General features: G+C 55.4%; 1 protein-coding gene across 1 annotated transcript in view; it reads left to right on the plus strand.

The window, feature by feature from the left end:
* Positions 1 to 14,797: 14,797 nt before the first annotated feature.
* Positions 14,798 to 19,903, plus strand: part of PTPRS (protein tyrosine phosphatase receptor type S) — a 94,733-nt gene continuing 89,627 nt past the window's right edge. Inside the window, exon 1 of the mRNA XM_044254476.1 lies at positions 14,798 to 14,907. The gene's annotated coding sequence lies outside the window, so the exon portion shown is untranslated. The remainder of the gene's footprint in view (positions 14,908 to 19,903) is intronic.

The following is a 19,903-nucleotide window of genomic DNA, read 5'->3' on the forward strand; positions in this document are numbered from 1 at the left end:
TGGTTTCCCCACCTGGCACGTGGGGTTCATAACACTTCCCGCCCTATAGGACGGTGGGAGAATTAAATGTGGAGACAAGAATAAAGGGCTTCAAACAGGGCTCAGTATACAGTAAGTGCTTAATTAATGCTCATCCTCCTGGGAGGCTCGGATGAGCCTCACTTTTCCACCCAGGTCCAGAGGGTCTGTCCTCTGGCTGACTGCATGTAGTGCTGGGGTGGGGGCAGCCCAGACACCGGCACACTGGAGGGACCAGTCCCATCTGCTCCCACGTGTGCCCTCGGATGGGTGGGCAAGGCTTGTGTGCATGCAGGGATCCACCTACCTCTGCTCACAGGCAGGAGCAAGGACACACACGGGGGGCACAGATGCCACAGCCTTTCCCCTGTGCCCCCTCGCTCAGCCCCAGGGAGCCAGAGCTCAGAGAGGGGGCCAGAGGAGCCCAGCAGGATGAAGCTGGGCCGCCCAGTTGGTCTGCTTGTTCATTTATCCTTTCGTGTACTGGGCGGCTACTGTGGGACAGACGCTGTTCTAGGTTCTGGGACACAGCACAAAACAAGGGGGCCAATTGTGGGTGCAGCGTCTGGTGGCTCATACCCTCCTCATCTTGACCAATCAACAAACTGAGGTTCAAAGGAGGGCAGGTGACCCAGCTCTAGCAGGAGAGATGGAGATTGAAGAGGTAAATAATCCATGGCAAATGCAGGGATTTTTACCAAATGGGCGTTTGGAGCTAAGAAGGAAATGAAAAGGGACAGAGAACAATCGGACATGTTCTCCGGGTGATCAGGGAAGTCTTCTAGGGGAGGTGACATTTAGGCTTAGGGCTCAGTGATAAAGGGAAAGCTGGGACCTCAGCCAAGACTTTGGGAAACTGTGTCAGCCTGACACAGCACATGCAAAGGTCCTGGGGCACGACCATGCCTGGTATGTTGCAGAAGCAGTGAGGAGGCCTGGGTAGCTGGAACAGTGGGCAAGGGGAGAGAGGTAGGAGGTGAGATCAGGAAAGGGACAAGGCAGGTCGTGCAGGGCCGTGTGGGCGGGCAGGGAGGAATGCAGATTTGATTGAGAGCACCAGAGACCTTTGAAAAAGTTTGGTTCAGTAGCGACTTAATCAACTGAGCCAAGTTTTTTTTTTTAATATTTTATTTATTTGTTTGACAGAGATCACAAGTAGGCAGAGAGGCAGAGAGAGAGAGAGAAGGAAGCAGGCTCCCCACCGAGCAGAGAGCCCGACACAGGGCTCGATCCCAGGACCCTGAGATTATGACCTGAGCCGAAGGCAGAGGCTTTAACCCACTGAGCCACCCAGGCACACCCTGAGCCAAGTTTTAAAGAAACTCTGGCTTCCATGTGTAAAACAGGTTGACATTTGTTCATTCATTCATTCGCCCATTCACTCTGCAGTCATTCGCTGAACAAGCCTTGCCTGTAGCCCCCATCTACAGACGAGGAAACAATCCGAGAGAGCTGGAACCTCAGATCCAAAGTCAAGTGGCATGCGGCTGGCCCAGTCAGGATTTGAACCCGAGCCTGGCAGGCAGACCTGCATCCTAGCAGCTTCCCTCAGCCCCAGGACTGCATCTGAATCATGGGGACCCCCAGGAAAGCAATTCCTTAGTGTGACAGGAATGTCACTGCAGAGACGCACGTGAGCGGGGAGCACAACGGGCAGTGAGAGCTTAGATGGCAGCCACAAGGCAGTGGCAGGAGCCCGGGGCAAGGGCATTGGACTCACCCGAGGGAGGGGGGATGGGACCAGCAGGGCTTCCTTGGAGAGGCGACATCAGGACTGAGACCTGAAGGTTGAAGTGTCGGCCAGGTGGGAGGGGGAAGGAAGAGCATTGGAGCAGAAGGAACAGCATATGCAAAGGTCTGGTGGGGAGATCCAAGATGCCCCATGTGAGCACATGAAGTGGGTGTCTGGAGCTCAGGGCAGAAAGAGGGCCAGACAGGGTGGGGCAGTGGAAGGAGGAGGAAGAGGAGGGCTGAGGGACCAGGGTGCCCCTTAGGCAGCGTGAAATCCTGGATTTAGCCTGGGGACAAGAGTGGCCACAGATGGAACCAGGCAGCCTAGGGACAGAAGAGGCTTTGTGCTTTGCAATTTTCCCTGTGGCTGCTGAATGGAGGATAGGGTGTCGACGTGGGAGGTAAGCTTGGGAGTCGAAGGGCCGGGCAGGACCTGGGGAAGCTGGGAGAGGCCACCTCTGCCTTCTGGTCCCCAGACTGCTTCATCTCTGTGCCATCCTCCACACACATTGCTTTCCAAAGTCGCCCCTGGGTCAGACACCAACAAGATGCTTTTGAAGGGTCCCCTCGTCACAGTCCTCCAAGATCCCTGCAGTCCATGCCAAATAACAGAGGAGGCGAAGGGGTCCGGCCACCTGCAGACATAAACATTGATGATGGCACCGCAGGCCAAGAGCAGGTGGGCGGTTGGGCAGAGGGACAGTCCCCACTCGGGTTGACAAGGAGCACCCTCCTTGGCAGGCTCAGGTAGGGGGAAGCGAGTGAAGGCCAGGTGTGAGACATCCCCGCAACGCACGCGCGCGCGCGCACACACACACACACACACACACACACACTCAGTAGAGTCCAAGGCCCATCTGTCCCTGTGTCCACTTTGTTCCATCTACATCACCTCCAGGTGGGGGCATGATGGTAGATGGTGGATGCCAAGGCTCTGGCAGTTCTGGGGACAGAACCCAGGTGCAAGATGCAGCGGAGGGGATCTGCCAGGTCTGGAGGGCAGAGTTGGAACCAACCCTGGAGCTGGGTCTGGAGATAAAACCAATTTGGTCTCAGACCCTGGGGTGCAGCAAGGGGGGTCCGGGGAGGCCGACATCCACCACGGCCGAGCCCTGTTGCACGCCGGGCAGGTGACCCATACCACGTCACACCGTCCACGGAAGAACTCCTCAAGGGCAAGGTTTCTGTTCCTTCTTTGTAGAGGAGGGAATGAAGCTCTGTGGCAGGCAGCAACTTAACTAAAGTCAACACAAGGAAGAAGCAGTCCAGCCAAGATTTGAACCCTGATCTGTCGAGTCCAGGATCTGTCCTGTTGTCATTGCTGGACGGATGTAAAGGATTTTCTATAGGCGGGAGCACCCCTTCACTCTGGAATGGCACACATGTAACATACAGACCCAGACAGTCTATTCTGCTGTTCATGCCAGGCATCACTAATCAACAACAGAACTCTTTCCCAGGACACAGGATCCAGGCATCACTAATGGATTGCAGCATCTCTTTTCAAGCCAGAACTGGGACACAGGCTCAGAATCTTTCTCAACACAGCCCCCAAGCAGCCACTTCCCATCAATGAGCAGGTGTGCAGTTGGAGTTGTGGGGTAAACACAGGCTGACTTCTCTTTTCAGGAAACTCTGCTCCTCCATCTTCCAGAATGACATTTTTAAGTCACAAATGTACTCCTTTCCCTGTGAAAAAGCCCTTTGGTTTCTTTTTGTTACCCCAAGGATGAAATCCAAACTCCTGGCCCTACCTTTGCCCTTGCTCTTTGCTCTGCCCACCAAGGCGTCTCTTAGCTATTCAGGGAGATCTTCTGCCTCCCACCACACCAGGCTAACGTCTCCCCAACGCCTTCCACTCCTTGTGTTACCATGCTTTTGTTTCTTTGGAACAATTGTTGTGATCTGCAATTATCGTCTTTGTTCTTCCATTTGCTTGTCCCTCCTACAGGCAGGGTGTGGTCTGCGGGCTGTGGAATGTGCATTTGGCACTTTGGGGTCCTCTCTCTAAACCCCCAGAACAAATAATCTGGTTGGCTCAACCTGTGGCCCTGGTCCCATCTGTTAAGACAGGAGGGTAGGGTCACACTGTGCTCAAGGCCGGGGGCATTGTGTTAGTGGGGCAAGGGTCACCGGCAATTCTTAGGAAAAGCCCATGCGCTGGGCAGACACCCCAGAAAAGGTATTATAAAAGCAGCAATAAAACAGTAAGTAGGGGCGCCTGGGTGGCTCAGTGGGTTAAAGCCTCTGCCTTCGGCTCGGGTCGTGGTCCCAGGGTCCTGGGATGGAGCTCCCCATCAGGCTCTCTGCTCAGTCGGGAGCCTGCTTTCGCCCTCTCTCTCTGCCTCTCTGCCTGCTTGTGATCTCTCTCTCTGTCAAATAAATAAATAAAATCTTTACATAATAAACAGTAAGTAGAGCAAATGATAACGGTGAGTAATTGTAGCTAATGTTAAAATTTTAATATTAAGTATTAGCCACAGGTGGCAGGTGGGGAAACGGAGGCACAGGGAGGGAATGCAATGTGCCCAGGCTCACACGGTAAGTACTTCAGTTTTCACTAGAAACCTCCCTCCCCAGGAGGATAAACAACCGCACAAGACCACACAGACACAAGACCCCACGCACAACTGGCAACAGGACACAAGAATCCCTTCTCCTGAGGGGTGTGGCCCTGCCCTTCCTCTCTTCCTCCCAAGGACGATTCCCTCCCCACAGCGTCTCACATCCTCTGTGACCTTCATTCAGTCTTGGCACGGCTCCGCGAACACGAATACGTAGGGCTTTAACTCCGGAGCAATTACATTCTCTTTGTGGTTGCCCTGTCCCAGCCTCCCTCCAGGGCCTGGCACCCACAGCTGCGGGTGAAGTTTGCGTGTGGAGGACAGGAAGTGTCTATCTTTATATTCTGGCATTAACTGAGCCTCGGTCTCATTGAAATGGCATTTTCTTTCTCCTCCTAATAAACGAGAATGTATTTTTTTTAGCTCTTCCGCCATCACTTGATTCTCAAGTCTGAATTGTCTGAAGGCTTAAAACACTTCTGACTACCTCAACACATTTTAACATTTTCCTCTGCTGAATGAGAAAGGCAGGAAAAGGGGGGTGCGGGGTGGAGAGTGAAAACAATTTGATTGTATTAACAGGAGTATAGCGTGTAAAAGTAGGGAGGTGATTGTGCCACGTTCTCTGCTTAGAACCTCATGAGGAGGAGTGTATTTAATTCAGAAAACTCCAATAAACTGGCGCATTGGGAAGAAGCGGGAGGAATTGGGTATACAACACGTGTCATTCATTTTTCCATTCGTGAGCGTTTACTGAGCACTTAATTTGTGTCAGGTGCAGTCCAAGGTGCCGGGGATACAAGTGAGAACAAGCAGATAAAAAACCCTGCCCTCGTGGCACACAGAATGTGTGCGAAGACAGATGTTACTCAGTTAATTACACAATTAACTATCACAGTTAATGATTTAAACACAGACCGCTGCAGGAGGCCGGAGGCAGGGAGGAGGGCGGCATCTGACTTCTTAGCTACCGGATAAAGGGTGGGGGGACCGAGTGCCTGGGAAGAGCATTCCTAGCAGAGGGAACAGCATGTGCAAAGGTTGTGAGCCAGGAAGGAGCTCACGGTGGAGAAGGAGAAGGCAGAGCAGAGAGGTCGGCTGGGCCCCGTGGGTCTGGGGAATGGAGAGTCACCCCGTGGAGCCCTGGGATGCTCTTGAGAAGGGTCAGGTGTGATGTATACGAGAAATAATCAATGGACCAACACTTGAAAGGGAAAACATTTGACAAACACGGACTGAGCATCTGTTGTGCAAGCTGGGTGCAGAGGTCCCAGGGGCAACCAGGACAGGGAATATTTCCTCTTTTTAATAGATGGGGAAATTGAGGCTCAGAGAGATGACATGGATTGCCCGGGGCCACAGAGCTGCCAAGTGGCAGGTGTGTGACTCCAAACCCTGGGATTTATCCGGTCTCCAATCCTGCTCCTTGGAAAAAGACCTGGAAGGCTGCCTAGAGGAGGAGAGAAAGGAAGAGGAGGGAGGAGGGGAGAGGGAAAGAGGAATTGGGGAAGGAGGGAGACTTTCTGAGCACCCTCCAGGCAGCAGGACCAGGGGTGGGGAGAATATGTAGACCAGCCAGATTAAAGGAAAATAGCTCTTAGCCATGCCCCAAACAAAGGTGGCTCTCCCAGATGGGGAGTGAGGGTTCCATCCCTGGAGGTGTGCAAGGTCAGCCTGTGTCAGAGAGGGATTTCTGCTCTGGGAAATCCACAGTCCTCCTAGGTCCCCTTCACCATCTGGGAACCTTGGTGGGAAGGCAGATGGGCCCCAACAAGCAACCTCGGCTTAGCTCTACTCAGTGTCACCAAGACTCAGTTTCCAATTCTGGCTCTGCTGTGCGGGCCTGGGCTGGTCCTCGACCTGTCTGTGCATCACCTGCAAAAGGGGGTCATAGCAGTCCGGACCTCCCAAGGCAGCAGAGAGTCTTCTGGAAGCACCAGGAACAGTGTCTGGAACAGAGAGTGTCCTCAGGAGAGGTAATTTCTGGTGAGGTCTCTAACTCAGCATCAGTGGGGCTGTGGTTGTCACTGGGGCCGTGGCGGGGCCTGGCACACACTGGGAGCACCCGGCAGCGTCTGTCAGGTCACTAGGAGTGATGACATCTGTGTCTCCAGCTCAGCCCTCTGGGGACCCCTGCTCCAATGCCCAGTGTGCACTGGGTGCCCCTTCACGGAGTCATGGGGCTCATGGGGTCCTGCCTGGAGTGGGGGGCTCACACACCTCAACCTTGTCTCCTAGCCCCTGGACCTCTGTCCTCCTCCATCTGGATCAGCTCCCACGCTCCCTCCTCCGCCCCGTCATCCTCCCCTCAGCAGCCAGAGGGCGCCTGGGAGCACCTGAATCAGAAGCCGCCCTCCCTGGCCCTGTGCTCTCCCGGGCTCCCTCCTCTCTGGGGTGAAAGTATGAAGTAAAACCCCACAAGGTCCTGTGGGACTCTCCCTGTTCCCTCCCTGCCCTCCCCTCCTCCTCCTCTTCCCTTCTCTCACTTGGCTACAGACAGGGGCCTTCTCCTCCAACATGCTAGACCCTGCCCTGCCCCAGGACCTTTGCACGCTGCGCCCACCACCTGGGATGTTCTCCATCCACTTCAGGCCTTTTGTTCACACATCGTAGCGAGGCCTTTCCTAACCGCCCTATTTAAAAGCACACCCCCAGCCCTTCCCCTTTCCTGCTTCATTTTCTGCCCTAGCACTTCCCACCATAGATTTATGTGTCTGATTTCATATCTGTCTCTATTAACAAGTCAGCCAGAAATTGTTGCCTGTTTTGTTCCCTGTTGTGTCCCCAGGGCCTGGCATGCAGTAGGTGCCCAGTAAGTATCTGTCAGAAGCATGGATGAATCAAGGAAGGAGCGAAGTCAGACCTGGGGCCCAAAGCCCAGCCCAGACCCTCCCAAGCCATGTGAGTGTCAGGGCCTCCTCTCCGCTTTGAGTCTCGGTTTGCTGTGCTGTAAAAGGGGGCAGAAGTCATCAGTCCCCCAGCCAGGTGCTCATCAGATGAAAGTTTCTATTGTCATGACCTTCCCCTTTCCCTGGGCCACCTGCTCCCAGCTCAGGAAGGTCCCAATATTTCAGTTCTTTCCTGTTCTAAGGAAGTCATGACCATATTGGGGGATGAGGATAGTGGCCATAGGCTGGGGGCCCCTGTGCAGCATCTGAAATGCCTCAGCCCCGAGTCTCTCGGGCACAGGAAAAGCGCCCCCCTCAAGGGCCCCAGAGTGCCAGGCACCAGGAGAGGAGCCGCCCGGGGAACTGGGACGCCAGGCGAGCGGATTTATTTAGCACTTCCCATTTTATCTTGCGCGACATCTCCGCTGCCAGGACGATCCCACTCGCAGCCGCATGGTCGGGTGGGAACTTGAGAGGGTGGCAGGGGGAGGGACACCCAGCCCCCAGCCCCCAGCCCCCAGCCCCCAGCCCCCACCCCCCACCGAGACATCCCCTATCCATTGTGTGTCCTGGCCAAGCCACATCCCTTCTCCCCAAAGAAGGTTTCCTTTGGAGGTGGGAGACAACAGTACAAATGCCTACTGTGTGCCAGGCACTGCCCTAAAATGCACATGATTAAACCAACCTAGTGGCAGGTATTAAACTAACCCAGTGACAGGTACAGTATGGATCATCCACCTGTCTACACAGGATGGGCTGAGTCCCCTGCCACCCAGCTTCTGGAAGGACAGTGCTTGTACCCAAACTGCAGATTGAGGATAACTTCATAGTCTTCTGGGGGAGAAATAGACTTTTAAGCACTCTTTGATTGGCTTCTTGGGGGATGAAAGGGATGTCACCCTGACCGACCCCCCAGTAGTAAGGGTGATCTGTGGCTCATCTTGCCACATGCCCCAGCTCAGAGCCTTGTCTCTCTGGTCAGAAAAAATCCTTTCCCCTTCATCTATCTGTCCGGGTGCCCCAAGGCTAGCCCCTATCCCACTGCAGCCGGGCTGCCGTCTATTCCCAAGATGCACCTGGGCATGGTATGCAAATGAAGTGAGTTAACCCTTTCACACAAAGAGGAGGTCCCACACACTCAGGCAGGTGTTAAGCTACCCCCATGGTGTGCTTGGCTCTGTGGGATGGATAGATGAGCCCCCCAATCCCCCAACCAGCTTTCACAGTGACGTCCATAAGTAAGTCATAAGTAATACCAAGGGCTACGGCTGGAAGGGTCAGGAGGACTAACCTGGCAGCAGGTATAGGCGGGAAAATGTCCAGAGACAGGACCATCAGGGAAGAAAAGGTTATGGTTTCTGCAGTCAGGGTGGTCTTTGTTCCAATCGTATCCCTGAGCCCATGATGTCACCTCCTGAAGCCTCAGTTTCCTTATCTGTAGAATGGGTCTCAGGAAGGTCCATCCTGCCTGGGCATCACCAAGTTTCCATAAGATAATTTAAGCTGTATTTGGACTTCAGCGCTCCTCAAACAGCAGTCTCCGGGCGCCTGGGTGGCTCAGTGGGTTGGGCCTCTGCCTTCGGCTCAGGTCATGATCTCGGGGTCCTGGGATTGAGCCCCGCGTCTGGCTCTCTGCTTGACAGGGAGCCCGTTTCCCTCTCTCTCTGCCTGCCTCTCTGCCTGCTTATGATCTCTCTCTCTGTCAAATAAATAAATAAAATCTTAAAAAAAAAAAAAAGCAGTCTCTGGGTAGTGCTTGACCACTGGTTACTTAGTATTTTCTTTATTTTTTTTAAAGATTTTTATTTATTCATTTGACAGATCACAAGCAGGCGGAGAGGCAGGCAGAGAGAGAGGAGGAAGCAGGCTCCCTGCTGAGCAGAGAGCCTGATGCGGGGCTCGATCCCAGGACCCTGGGATCATGACCTGAGCTGAAGGCAGCGGCTTAACCCACTGAGCCACCCAGGCGCCCACTTAGTATTTTCTTTAAATCCACCTGCTTCCCCATAAGTAAACTTCTTTCTTAAAAAGAAACTATGAGGTCAAACCTCTCCCTAGGGAAGGGATACACCAAGGCAAGTAAAAATAACAAGTTAAAGGAGTCAGGCTACACTTTACAGACAAACAATGAGGGGCCCAGCCGTGAAATTAACAAACGTTCAGGTAGAAATTATCAGATGGGGGGGGGGGCGGGCCTGGGTGGCTCAGTGAGTTAAAGCCTCTGCCTTCAGCTCAGGTCAGGATCTCAGGGTCCTGGGATCGAGACTTGCATCAGGTTCTCTGCATCGTGGGAAGTCTGCTTCTCCCTCTCTCTCTGCCTGCTTGTGATCTCTGTCTGTCAAATAAATAAATAAATATCTTTAAAAAAAAAAAAAGAAAGAAAAGAAATTATCAGATTGGAAAAAAAAAAAAAAGAAATTATCAGATTGGAGCAGCCTCCTGTGTTCTCCCGCAGAGAGACTCCCCGGACGGTGCTCTCCTTCTTGAGAAAAGTATTGAGCAAACATTAGCTGGTAAGCATTCAGGACCCACCTAGCACTGGTCTAAGACTTCCTCCTGGAAAGAAAATACAAGGGATTAGCTCTGGCAGTCGGTGATTCCGTGTGGTTTTCCACGCTCCGTGTGACTCACCTACATCACCCTGAGGTTCAGGTGCCAAGCATGGGACCTGTGATAGAAGTGGGGGGGAGGCCCCTGGCTTGGCGCCTAGATGGCAAGTCCAGGTGTGTCCCTTGGACCCTGGTGGCAACACTTGGGCAGCTGCCCACCACACCCAACCCCTTGGAAAATCCAGGACTCTGTCCCCAAGAGCAGGAGAGACAGGACGCCCGTCTGCTCCTGTAGCTGGTAGGACGGGACTGAGGCCAGTTTCGAAGACTGTCTTTGGGTCCCCAGGGAGGTGGTACTCTAAAGCCCCTCGGTCTCTCCATGTGCCCAGCAGGTAGGGTGTACCCCAGCCTCCCCCAAAGCCCCAAACCCTGGATCTCATGGCGTAGGTGCTGGTGATTTATGGTCCAGGATCTGGTGTCTCCAAGTAGTGTGACTTGGGGATGCCAACCCCCTTAATTATCCAGGAGTAGCAAAGTGCTGGATGAGTTTCAGCTGGGTCACTTTCTGGGCGAGTTTCCGTTACAGGTTGAATTGTCCCCCCCCCCCGAAAGAAATACACTGGAGTCCTAACCCCCTCCACCCCTCACCCCTGGGGCTTCAGAATGTGATCTTATTGGGAAGTCATTTCTTTTCAGGAAATCATTAAATTAAAATGCAGTCGTGCACGTGAGCCCGAATCCAATATGATGTTCTCATGGAAAGTGGGAATCCGGACACGGAGAAGGACAGGCACGGAGGAAAGTGGTATGAGTGGTCCAGGGAGGAGAAGGTGGCCGTCTGCATGTGTGCGTGTGTGTCATTCTTTACCATTTCATCGCATGGTCAGCTTCACGCGACCATGACCATCACGGAGATCCACAACTGTGTCACCACAAAGACAGAGAGATGCCATTTTAAGAAAGAATTGCTTGAAGGACCCATCAATTCTACCCCTTGTTCAGTGCAGATAGTGGTACTGACCTGGGTTTATTAACATGTAAATATATGCATTTGCTCCCATTAAAATAATAAAAAATAAGCTGACAACTTCGATAAAAGGTAGAACATGATTATTGAAACTCTCCACTTGCATCTTTCACTAACAAATTATCCTGGAGAGTCTTCCCCATGGGTCTATGCGCTCAACCCCTTTTCACAGCTGTATACTACTCCACCATGTGGTTGTACCTGGTTAATTCTGCCTGTTCTCTCCTCTAGGATATTTAGATTCAATTATTTCTTTACACTTCCCAAAATAATCCTGTGTCACAGCTCTGGGGACCCTCGCAAAAAGACCAAGCAAGATCACTTCAATTATACCTAATTTTAAGGCCAAGAAACGGAGGCTAAAAAGGGAGATACGTGTCGTTTGTTCAGGGTCATATGACACAAAAGTGGCACAGCCAAGAATTTTTATGACAGTTTCATAAAGATAGAATTTACCCATCAAATCATTCACCCATTTGAAGTGGATTAATTCGATCATTTTCAGTATATTAACAAACCATCATCATCACCGACCACTCACAATCTAATTTTAGAATATTTTCATCACCGCAAAAGAAACTCCGAAAGAACTCATTGTCCAACAAAGATCATAAAGATCTATGCCTATGTTTTCACCCAAGAGTTTTAGCTCTAATATTTAAGTCTATGATCCAGTGCTCGCTTCGGCAGCACATATACTAAAATAGGTCTATGATCCATGCTGAGTGTATTTTTATATATGGTGTGAGGTAGGGGTCAAAATTCATTCTTCTGTGTGTAGATATTCCGCTTTCCCAGGACCACTTGCTGAAAAGACCATTCTGTCCCTCACTGAGTTGACAGCCTCATTGAAAATCAACTGGCCCTGGGGCACTTGGGTGGTTCAGTGGTTAAATGACTGATTCTTGAGTTTGGCTCTTGTCATTATCTCAGGGTCAGTCTCCCAGCTCAGCGGGGACTCTGCTTGGGATTCCCTCTCCCTCTGTCTCTGCCTTTCCCCCATCACTCCCTCTCAAGGAAATAAATAAATCTCTAAAAAACAAAGAAAAAGAAAATCAGTTGACCCTACATGTTTATTCTGAGCTCTCAATTCTATTTCATTGACCTGCTTGTCTATTCTTATGCTGGGATCATAATGTCTTGAGGACTGTAGATTTGTTTTCTGTTTGTTAAGTAGGCTTCATGCTCACTGTGGAGTCCAACATGGGCCTTGGACTCATGGCCCTGAGATTAGGACCTAAGCCAAGATGGACTCAGATGCCCAACTGATTGAACCACCCAGGAGCCCCCAGTGACTGTTGCTTTATAATACCATTGGGAGACTTGGACCTGTGAGCCCCCACTTTTGTTCTTTTTCAAGATTGTTTTGGTTATTCTGGGTCCTTTGAATTCCTCATATGAATTTTAGGGTCACCTTGTCAATTTCTGCAAAGAAGCCAGCTGGGATTTTGATAGGGATGAGATCCGAGTTCAATTTGAGGTATATTGCCATTTTCACAATATTAAGTCCCATCCACAAATGAGCTGTCTTTCATTTATTTAGGTCCCCTTTAATTTCTTTCAGCAGCCCTTCATTGTTTTTAGAGTATAAGTTTTGCATCTCTTTTGGTAAATGTATTCTTACGTATTTTATTCTTTTTGATCAGTTGTAAACGGAATTGGTTTCTTAACTACGTTTTGTTTGTTCATTGCTAATGCGTAGGAAGTACGATGGATTTTCGTGTATTGATCCGATGTCCTGCAGCCCCAAGGAATGGGTTTACCAGTTTTAATACTTTCTTAGTGGATTCCTTAAGATTTTCTAAATACAACGTGCTATAGAGCTAGTTTTACTCCTTCCTTTCTAATCCGGGTGCGTCTGATTTCAGTTTCTTGCTTAATCGCCAGGTTCTCACCTCCAGTAACACGCTTGGTGGGACTGGTGAGAGCAGGCATCCTCGCCTTGTTCTTGATCTTGGGGGGAAGAGATCCCGCCTTTGCCATTAAGTCATGATGTTAGCTAAGAGACGCTTTGTCAGGCTGAGGAAGTGCCTTATATGCCTTGAGTGTTTTTTATCACGCAGAGATGCTGAATTTTGTCAAAATGCCACAGCCAGGATTCGAAGCTATGTTTCTCTGAATCCAGAGCGCCTGTGTTTACCTGATATACTAAATTCGTGGACCCCCAAAGGAGCCCCACATGAAGCCCAGTGAAGAGCAGGTGGTCAGCAAATGGGGTGTTCCCATCTGCCCCCTTTTCTCTCTGGCACTTGAAGTAAATCTACAGAGAAAGAGAGAGAGAGAGAGAGAGAGAGGGTGGGCATACATGTGCACAGCGTTTAATTGGAGGAGTTGTATCATCATGGTGAAATTGTTGGCATGGGGCAACGTTGCTGGGGAGATGTTTTGGACCTGTCTTGCAGGGGTTTGAGGCAGGGTTCTGTGCAGACAATCCTGATTTTGGCACCAAGAGTCCTGTTTATCTACAGTAACGGACAGCTGACAGTTCGTTCCGCCTTCATCAGGCACACATGGCTGGAGTACTCACTGTGTATGAGAAACCATCACCAAGATGGGGTTGGGTCTTCATTGCATGGATGAGACAACGAAGGCCAGACTGTCAGTGGTTAGGTCAGGGTCATGCAGCTAGGAAGGAGAACCAAACAGGCTCCTCCAACCTGGCCGCTGCACTGGCCGCTGGGAAACTCCGAGCTTAATTTAGGTTCCTTGTTTAATTATTCATTCTCTCCTCTCTCTTCTCCTATTTATGACTTCCGCCTTCTCATTTTGTTCCCGGGGTTAATGCCTTTTGTTTATATCTGCATCTTTGGCCTGGAATGAATGAATCAACGATTTTGGAGGAAAAACCCCAAATTCTAAACTTGTGTCCTTTTGTGGGCACAAGGCCCTCTCCAAACATACCTTGGAGAAATAAAACACCTCCAGCGTGTTCAGAACTCATCTGGAAGTGTGTGGTCTTGCGGGGTCTTTGAGCCCTCCGACCTCCTATGGCAATCCTCCCCTTCATTTCTATTTCTTCTCTTCTCATCCCGTTTTCAAGCACCAACGACAGGCTAGCGTATCCTCAACAGGTCACCCTTACACTCTTTATCTTGCTCCCTTTCACAGACAGGACACTGAGCCCCCAAGGGGCAAGCCCCTTTTGCAGGTGGGAAAACTGAGGCTCAGGGTCCTGCCCCGCGCGTCAGCGCCTGGGCTGGGGTTCCTGGGGTGACTCCAGCCAGCGGGGAACAGCAATGAGGTGGGACGTCTGCAGAGTGCTCGCTCGGAAGGAAATGCTCCATCATCCGTTCGCTCCCCACACAGGGACCCCGGGCCCTCGGGAGTCACACAGCTGGGGGGACCCGGGTAAAAACCGCACGACGGGTTGGAGGGCGGCTGGCGGCGGGGGCCGGGAGCGCTTTCCCCAGAAGCTGGGGCTGGAGCAGGAATCTTAGGGACAAGGGAAAGATCCCGGGGGAGCATTATTCCAGGCGAAGGACGGGCAGGGCCGAGGGCCCCGGGTGAGGAGGGGCGGGCGGCGGCACCGTCACGAGCCGGCCGGGTGCGGCGTGGGCACCCACGGGCCAGCAGTGGGTGCGAACGTGGACGCATTCGAAGGGCGCCGGGGGAGCGGGAGCAGGACCGAATGCAGAGCCCGGCAAGCACCACGCCCTAGGCGCCGAGCGTCCTGGGTCCCGCAAGCGTGGCCGGAGGAGTCCCTCGCGCTGACGCCACCGCCCACGCGTCCCGCGTAGCCCAGAACCCCGCGCCCCACGTGCTCTCGCGGCCCTTTAAACGCCCCGGGGCCACCTGACCAACCGGCGCCGTCTCATTGGCCGGGGGGCGTGGCTGCCGCGCGGCTGCGCATTGACGCGCGCGGGCCGGCCCCGCCCCGGCCCCGCCCCCGGCCGGCGGCGGCGGCGGCGGCGGCGCTGGCGGAAGGGATGACGTCACCGGCTGGGGGGGCGCGCGATCCGGCGCGAGGGGAGCGCGAGCCGCAGTGAGTGTCCTCGCGCCGCCCGCCCGGCAGCCCGGCCGGCGCGCGCACGCCGCGAGCCGCTGGCGCTCGGGCTCCGCTCGAATCCCATGCAACAGCCAGGATGTGAAGCGGGGCAGAGCCGGGGGAGCCCAGCCCAGCCAGCCTCCAGGTAAAGGGCGGGGGGGAACCGTGAATTCGATTAAAATAAAATTGCAGGCGCTCCAGTGGGGGTCTCGGAGGCAGCGGAGTGGGCAGCGCGCCGGCTTTGTGCCGGGAAAGCCTGCACGGCCATTGTGCTCGGAGGGTGCCCGGCTGCAGCCGGCTGCACGCCCAGCCGCGGCGCCTGGCTAGCGGCGTCCGAACAATGCCCCCGAGGGGCTGGGCCGGGGCGGGCAGGGGCTGTGGGGAGGGCTCTGCGGGCGGGGCTGGGGGGGGCTTCGCCGCGGCGGGGGGGAGGGGGCTGGGCTGGAATCGCCCGGAGCGCGGCGTTGGAAGCTGCCCAGCGCCGCCGGCTGCACCACCCGGGGCTGCGGGCGGGGCAGAGGCGCGGAGGGGGGACGCGCGTGTGTGCGGAGGGGCTGCTGGCCCCGGCGGCTCCCGGCCAGGCTCCCCGGGCGGGTCCTGGAGGCAGGGGGCGCTGTGCTGGGGGAGGGGGGCTCGCGGGCGCCCGGGAGTGGAGACCAGCCCGGGACGGGTGGCTCCAGGTGGGAGCGAGGGCAGACCGGCCGGTGCGCCCAGGGCGGCTGCTCTGCCAGCCGCCTTAGCTCTCCAGTTGTCTTCCCCCCGAGACCTCCGGCTCAACGTTATCTCGCCCTAGCGCCCTCCCGGCCTCGTCTATCCCTGGGGAAAGGGGCCGCAGCTCCGGCACCCTGGCCTTGCCCCACCCTTCTGCGGTCCTGGCGCCCCCTCCCAGCCCCCCAGGCGGGGCGAGGCTCAACCCCCAGCCCCAGGGACTCCGGCGGATAGACGGACGGGCGCGCGCACCGGGCACCCGACCTCTCCTCGGCGCTGGGGGCCCCTTGGGGATCCCGGGAGAGGGGAAGCCGCCCCTTGAGCCAGCAGCCCCCGGGGTTTTGCGCGCCCCGGGAGCCCCCTTAGGGGCGGGGGGGGGAGGGGAGGTGACGTCATCCAGGGGGGGCGGAGCCGTCGGAACCCGGTGAAGGGGGCGCTGGGGGGGGGCGTGCCCTGAGGAGAGCCCCCCGGAGTTAGGGAGCCGGAGCCCTGGGCGCTTGGGTTTCGGCCGGGTTGCGGCCAAGTTCACTGCTCTTATGGAAATTTCTCCCAAATTTAGGATCCCCCTTAACACCCCCTCAAGTCCTGGACACTTCCCTCCGCGAAACCTCCTAAATCGGAGAACTCCCCTTCAGCTGCTTTTCTCCAGAATTCTCAAATCAGGGAGCCCTTCTGCAAACTGGGATTTTTTTTTTCAGCTTCGGTCCGCACTACCCACCCACCCTCATCTAGAACCTCCTCCTTAGTGACCCTTCCCCCATCTGAAATTCTCCTCCGGTAGCCTTGTAAATGGGCAGCTTTTGAGAATGTCCCTTCCTCAAATTTAGTAACCCCCTAGGGACCTCATCTCCCAAATTAAGAAACCTCCCCAGCGCCTCCAACTGGGGGACACCTCCCCTCCCCTTTCTAAGACTCCACTGGGATTCCCCTGTTCCCCCATCTCAGTCTGGGGGAGTCCCTGTTCTGAGCGTGGGGCCCTTCTGTCACTGGCCCAACCCCCGAAAAACCAGCCTGGCCGACAGAGCTAGCAAAGAGAGGGGGATGGTGTCTGGGTGTCCAGGTTGTGTATTAGCACTCCAAGAAGCTCGGACAAAGCTGGAGGGTCCCCTGGAGTCCCAGGGACAGGGACCCACTTGCTCTGAGCCCCCAGTGGCCTCCACCCAGACTTTGGCTGCTGGGATCCTAGCTTTCCCTCCATGTCCCCCCATCAGTACTGTTCCTGGGGTGCGGGGGGCAAGGGCTCCTTTTGTTTGGGGCACCCCGCTTCCCCCTCAGAGCTGCCTCCCGCCTCCCGTGAGAAGAGAGAGCCAGTCCGCGCCTCTACTCCCGCTGCTGCTGCTGGAGCTTTTATTAATGGCCGAGGGATTCGGTGGATTCTGCCATTTGCATAGCTCCCCTCCCCCTCCCAGGGTCCCTTCCTTTGTGCCCCCCTCCTCCTGCCAATCTTGCCCGCCTTCTGTCCCTCAGCTCTCTTCTTCCTCTGCCAGCTGATACTTTGGCTGCGGAAGGCAGACAGCTGGGGCTGGGGCGGCTGCTTCCCACCCCCACATCCCAGAGCCCACCGACTTGGACCTGAGTCTCCGGCAGCAGCCCCCTGCCCCCGACAATGCCCTCGGCGCAGCCCTTCTTGCTGCCTGCGGTCTGCGTGTGTCTCCATTCTTCTCCAGAAAGCTTTGTCCTGCCCCATCCCCTGGGCCTGGGGGCACCTTCACCATGACGGTGCACTTCTGCTTGGGGCCTGGGCCCCCCACAGCCCCCTGGGGGTTGCCACCCGCCATACTCAATCGCCCTGAGACTTGGTATAATTGGGCTCAGGCAAACAAAACGTCGCGGGAGACCCGGCCTGCCTGGTGAGCTCATGCGCTTTCCTGTTCCCGCGCCACAGCCGATGACATCGGCCCCCCGGGGGGTGTCGGGGGCTGGTGCCTACTTGCCAGTGGCTGTCCTGAGGGGAGAGGCAATGGCCTGGTCCACTGCCCACCCCCTGCAGGAGATGGGATGGGGCATTCTGGTATGGCCCGGTATGGGCTTGGAGGATGCTGCCCAGGGTGGTCGCTGGGCTCCCCGGGGGATCCATCCTCCCCCCAGGATCCCTTCCAGGCCCCTAAGGTGGGCAGATGCTGGGTGCAGGGAGAGGGGTACCAAGAGCCAGGCACCTGCCTGCGGTCCGCATAGGTCCTCGCCCGGGGACCGGTACTTCTGTTTCTGTCCCCTCCAGCGGGAGTCCGAGCCCCTTCTCTGTCTGCTTCCCCCGGGATTCCGGGTGTCTCCACATGTCCCTGGGCCACCCTTGGAGACTTGAGACATTTTTCTCCCAACACTGGAATGTAGCTGTGGACGACAGTGAGAGGAGCCGGTATGGGGCAGGGGAGGAGCTCCCCGGACGTGAGGGACATAGTTGCGGCATCTCCGTGGACGGTTCTGGAACCACCACCATTCACCTCCTTGCTTCTTCTTTGGGTCACACAGAGCTTGGGGCTCTGCCTGGGGCTCCCCGGACCCGGGGCCGGTGATGGAGATGGAGATGGATTGGCTTCCGCTTCTCAACTTTCCGGGGCGTGACTCAGTTTCCCCTCCTGCCTTCCGGGTCAGCACCGAGAAGCGCGTCACAGGGGTTGGAGTGCAGCGCTCCCCTTGGACTGCTGCATCCTGGAGCGGGGTGCCGGGAGACCTGTGGCTCTGCCGATTGCTCCAGCAGCCGAATGGCCCAAACGATGGTCAGCGAGGTGGCCTGGGAGGGACGAGGGATGGGCGGTGTTTCTGACGCTCCAAGGCACAGTGTGACTTTTCCACCCAGGTGCCCCGCAGTGTTCACCTGCCGCCCGTGACTTTAGTACAGCCGCCGTGCGTAGGGGGGAGAGAGGGGGGCGTGTAGAGAGTTGGGGATCAGGAGGAAAACCCTAAAAATAAAGGTGGATATTTATAAACCCAGCGGGTTTGGGGGATAATTGACAAAGCTTAATGTTTTCAACTGAGAGCGGTCCCCCCACCCCCCCTCGCGCCGACTGCATTAGTTCCATTTGTGAAGTCATTCGGTGCCAGCGGAAGGTTCTTGAGGTGTCGTGGGCTCCGTGGGCGAGTTGCGGGCTGTGGTCCCCCTCCAGAGGTCTTGTGCTTCTGGAGGGAGGCAGGGGGCCCAGGCAGGGGTGCTGAGGTGCCTGGGGCCCCATCTTCCCAACACAGCCTCCTGGCATCCCCTCTCATGGTGAGGGGGGGCCAATCCCGTTTCCCAGAATTGGCGAGAAGGAAGCCGCCCCTCTCCCTCTCCAGCAAAGCGGGCACACGTTGCCCTTGCTCTGTCCTTCCCCACAGCAAAAGATGCCTGGGTGGGGTATTTGGAGAGACCCCAGCTGCCTGCTGGGCAGGGTGGCTCAGCCTCTGGTGGGGACAGGAGGGGATGAGACCAGGGCGTAACTGCCGTGCCTGGGTGGGATCCACAGGCTGATCCCACGGGAAACCTGCCATGGGTCCGTGGACAGAGTCACACTGTGGCCTGTACTGGGGTGGGGTGGGGGAAGGAGGGGTCAAGGGCTTTTCAGATGTTCTTAACATTTTGTCCCCTCACCTGGCGGTGGTCTGGAACCAGAAAGCTGGGGCTTGGCCTGCAGGGTGGAGGAGAGCTAGAAGGGAATGGCAGGGCATGGAGGTTCCCGGGCTTGTCACCCTGTTCCAGGGAGGAGGGACAGCCCAGAGACTGGCCCATCCTAGCTCCGAGATGCACGGGAGGTCCTGGCACCAGGGTCTCTCAAGCCTGCCGGCCAGGGGGGTCACCCTCCTAGCCTTCTAGAAGCTCCAGATATGGGGTGTACTATGTGGGGTTTTTTTTTCTTTAAAGAAAGAAAAGACACTCAGGAAAAAAAAAAAAAAAAAACCCCGACGTACCATTTCTGTCTTGTCTCTGGCTGATATTTCAGAAGCGTGGGGGGGGCTTGTGCGTGGGGAAAATGAAAAATCAATCGGCTTACACTTCTGCAAAGGCGAAAATTAACGAGCGGGCGGGAGTGACTCATGGACAGGGCCCCGACTTTTCTCTCGCACTGCCTCATTTTTGTCTTCCTTTCCCTGCCCTCCTCCGAGGGGAGATGGCGGGGCCCCTGCCCCTCCTGCGGGCCTGGCCAGGCCGGATGTTGGGGGGTAGGGGGTGTTCTTCTGAGCTCCCAGGAATCCCCCTCTTCTGTCCCTGGGAGCCAGGTGTCCTCCGTCCTGCGGAGGCCAGAGGGATTCTGTACCTGAAAATACACCCGGGGTCTTGCCTGGCCTTTGTGTTTCTCTGATCACTCCCGCGGATTCCCCCCACCCAGGGGCGGGGGTGGAGGTGGGCTTCTCTGAGCTTGGGGTTCTGGATTGCAGTGACCTCCGCCCGTGAAAATGCTTTAACTGGGGCTTGATCGCAGTTTTTTTTTCCTTTTTCTTTCTTTCTTTCTTTCTTTTTT

This window comes from Neovison vison, chromosome 6 (genome assembly GCF_020171115.1).
Source record: "Neovison vison isolate M4711 chromosome 6, ASM_NN_V1, whole genome shotgun sequence".
NCBI classification, from domain to species: domain Eukaryota; kingdom Metazoa; phylum Chordata; class Mammalia; order Carnivora; family Mustelidae; genus Neogale; species Neogale vison.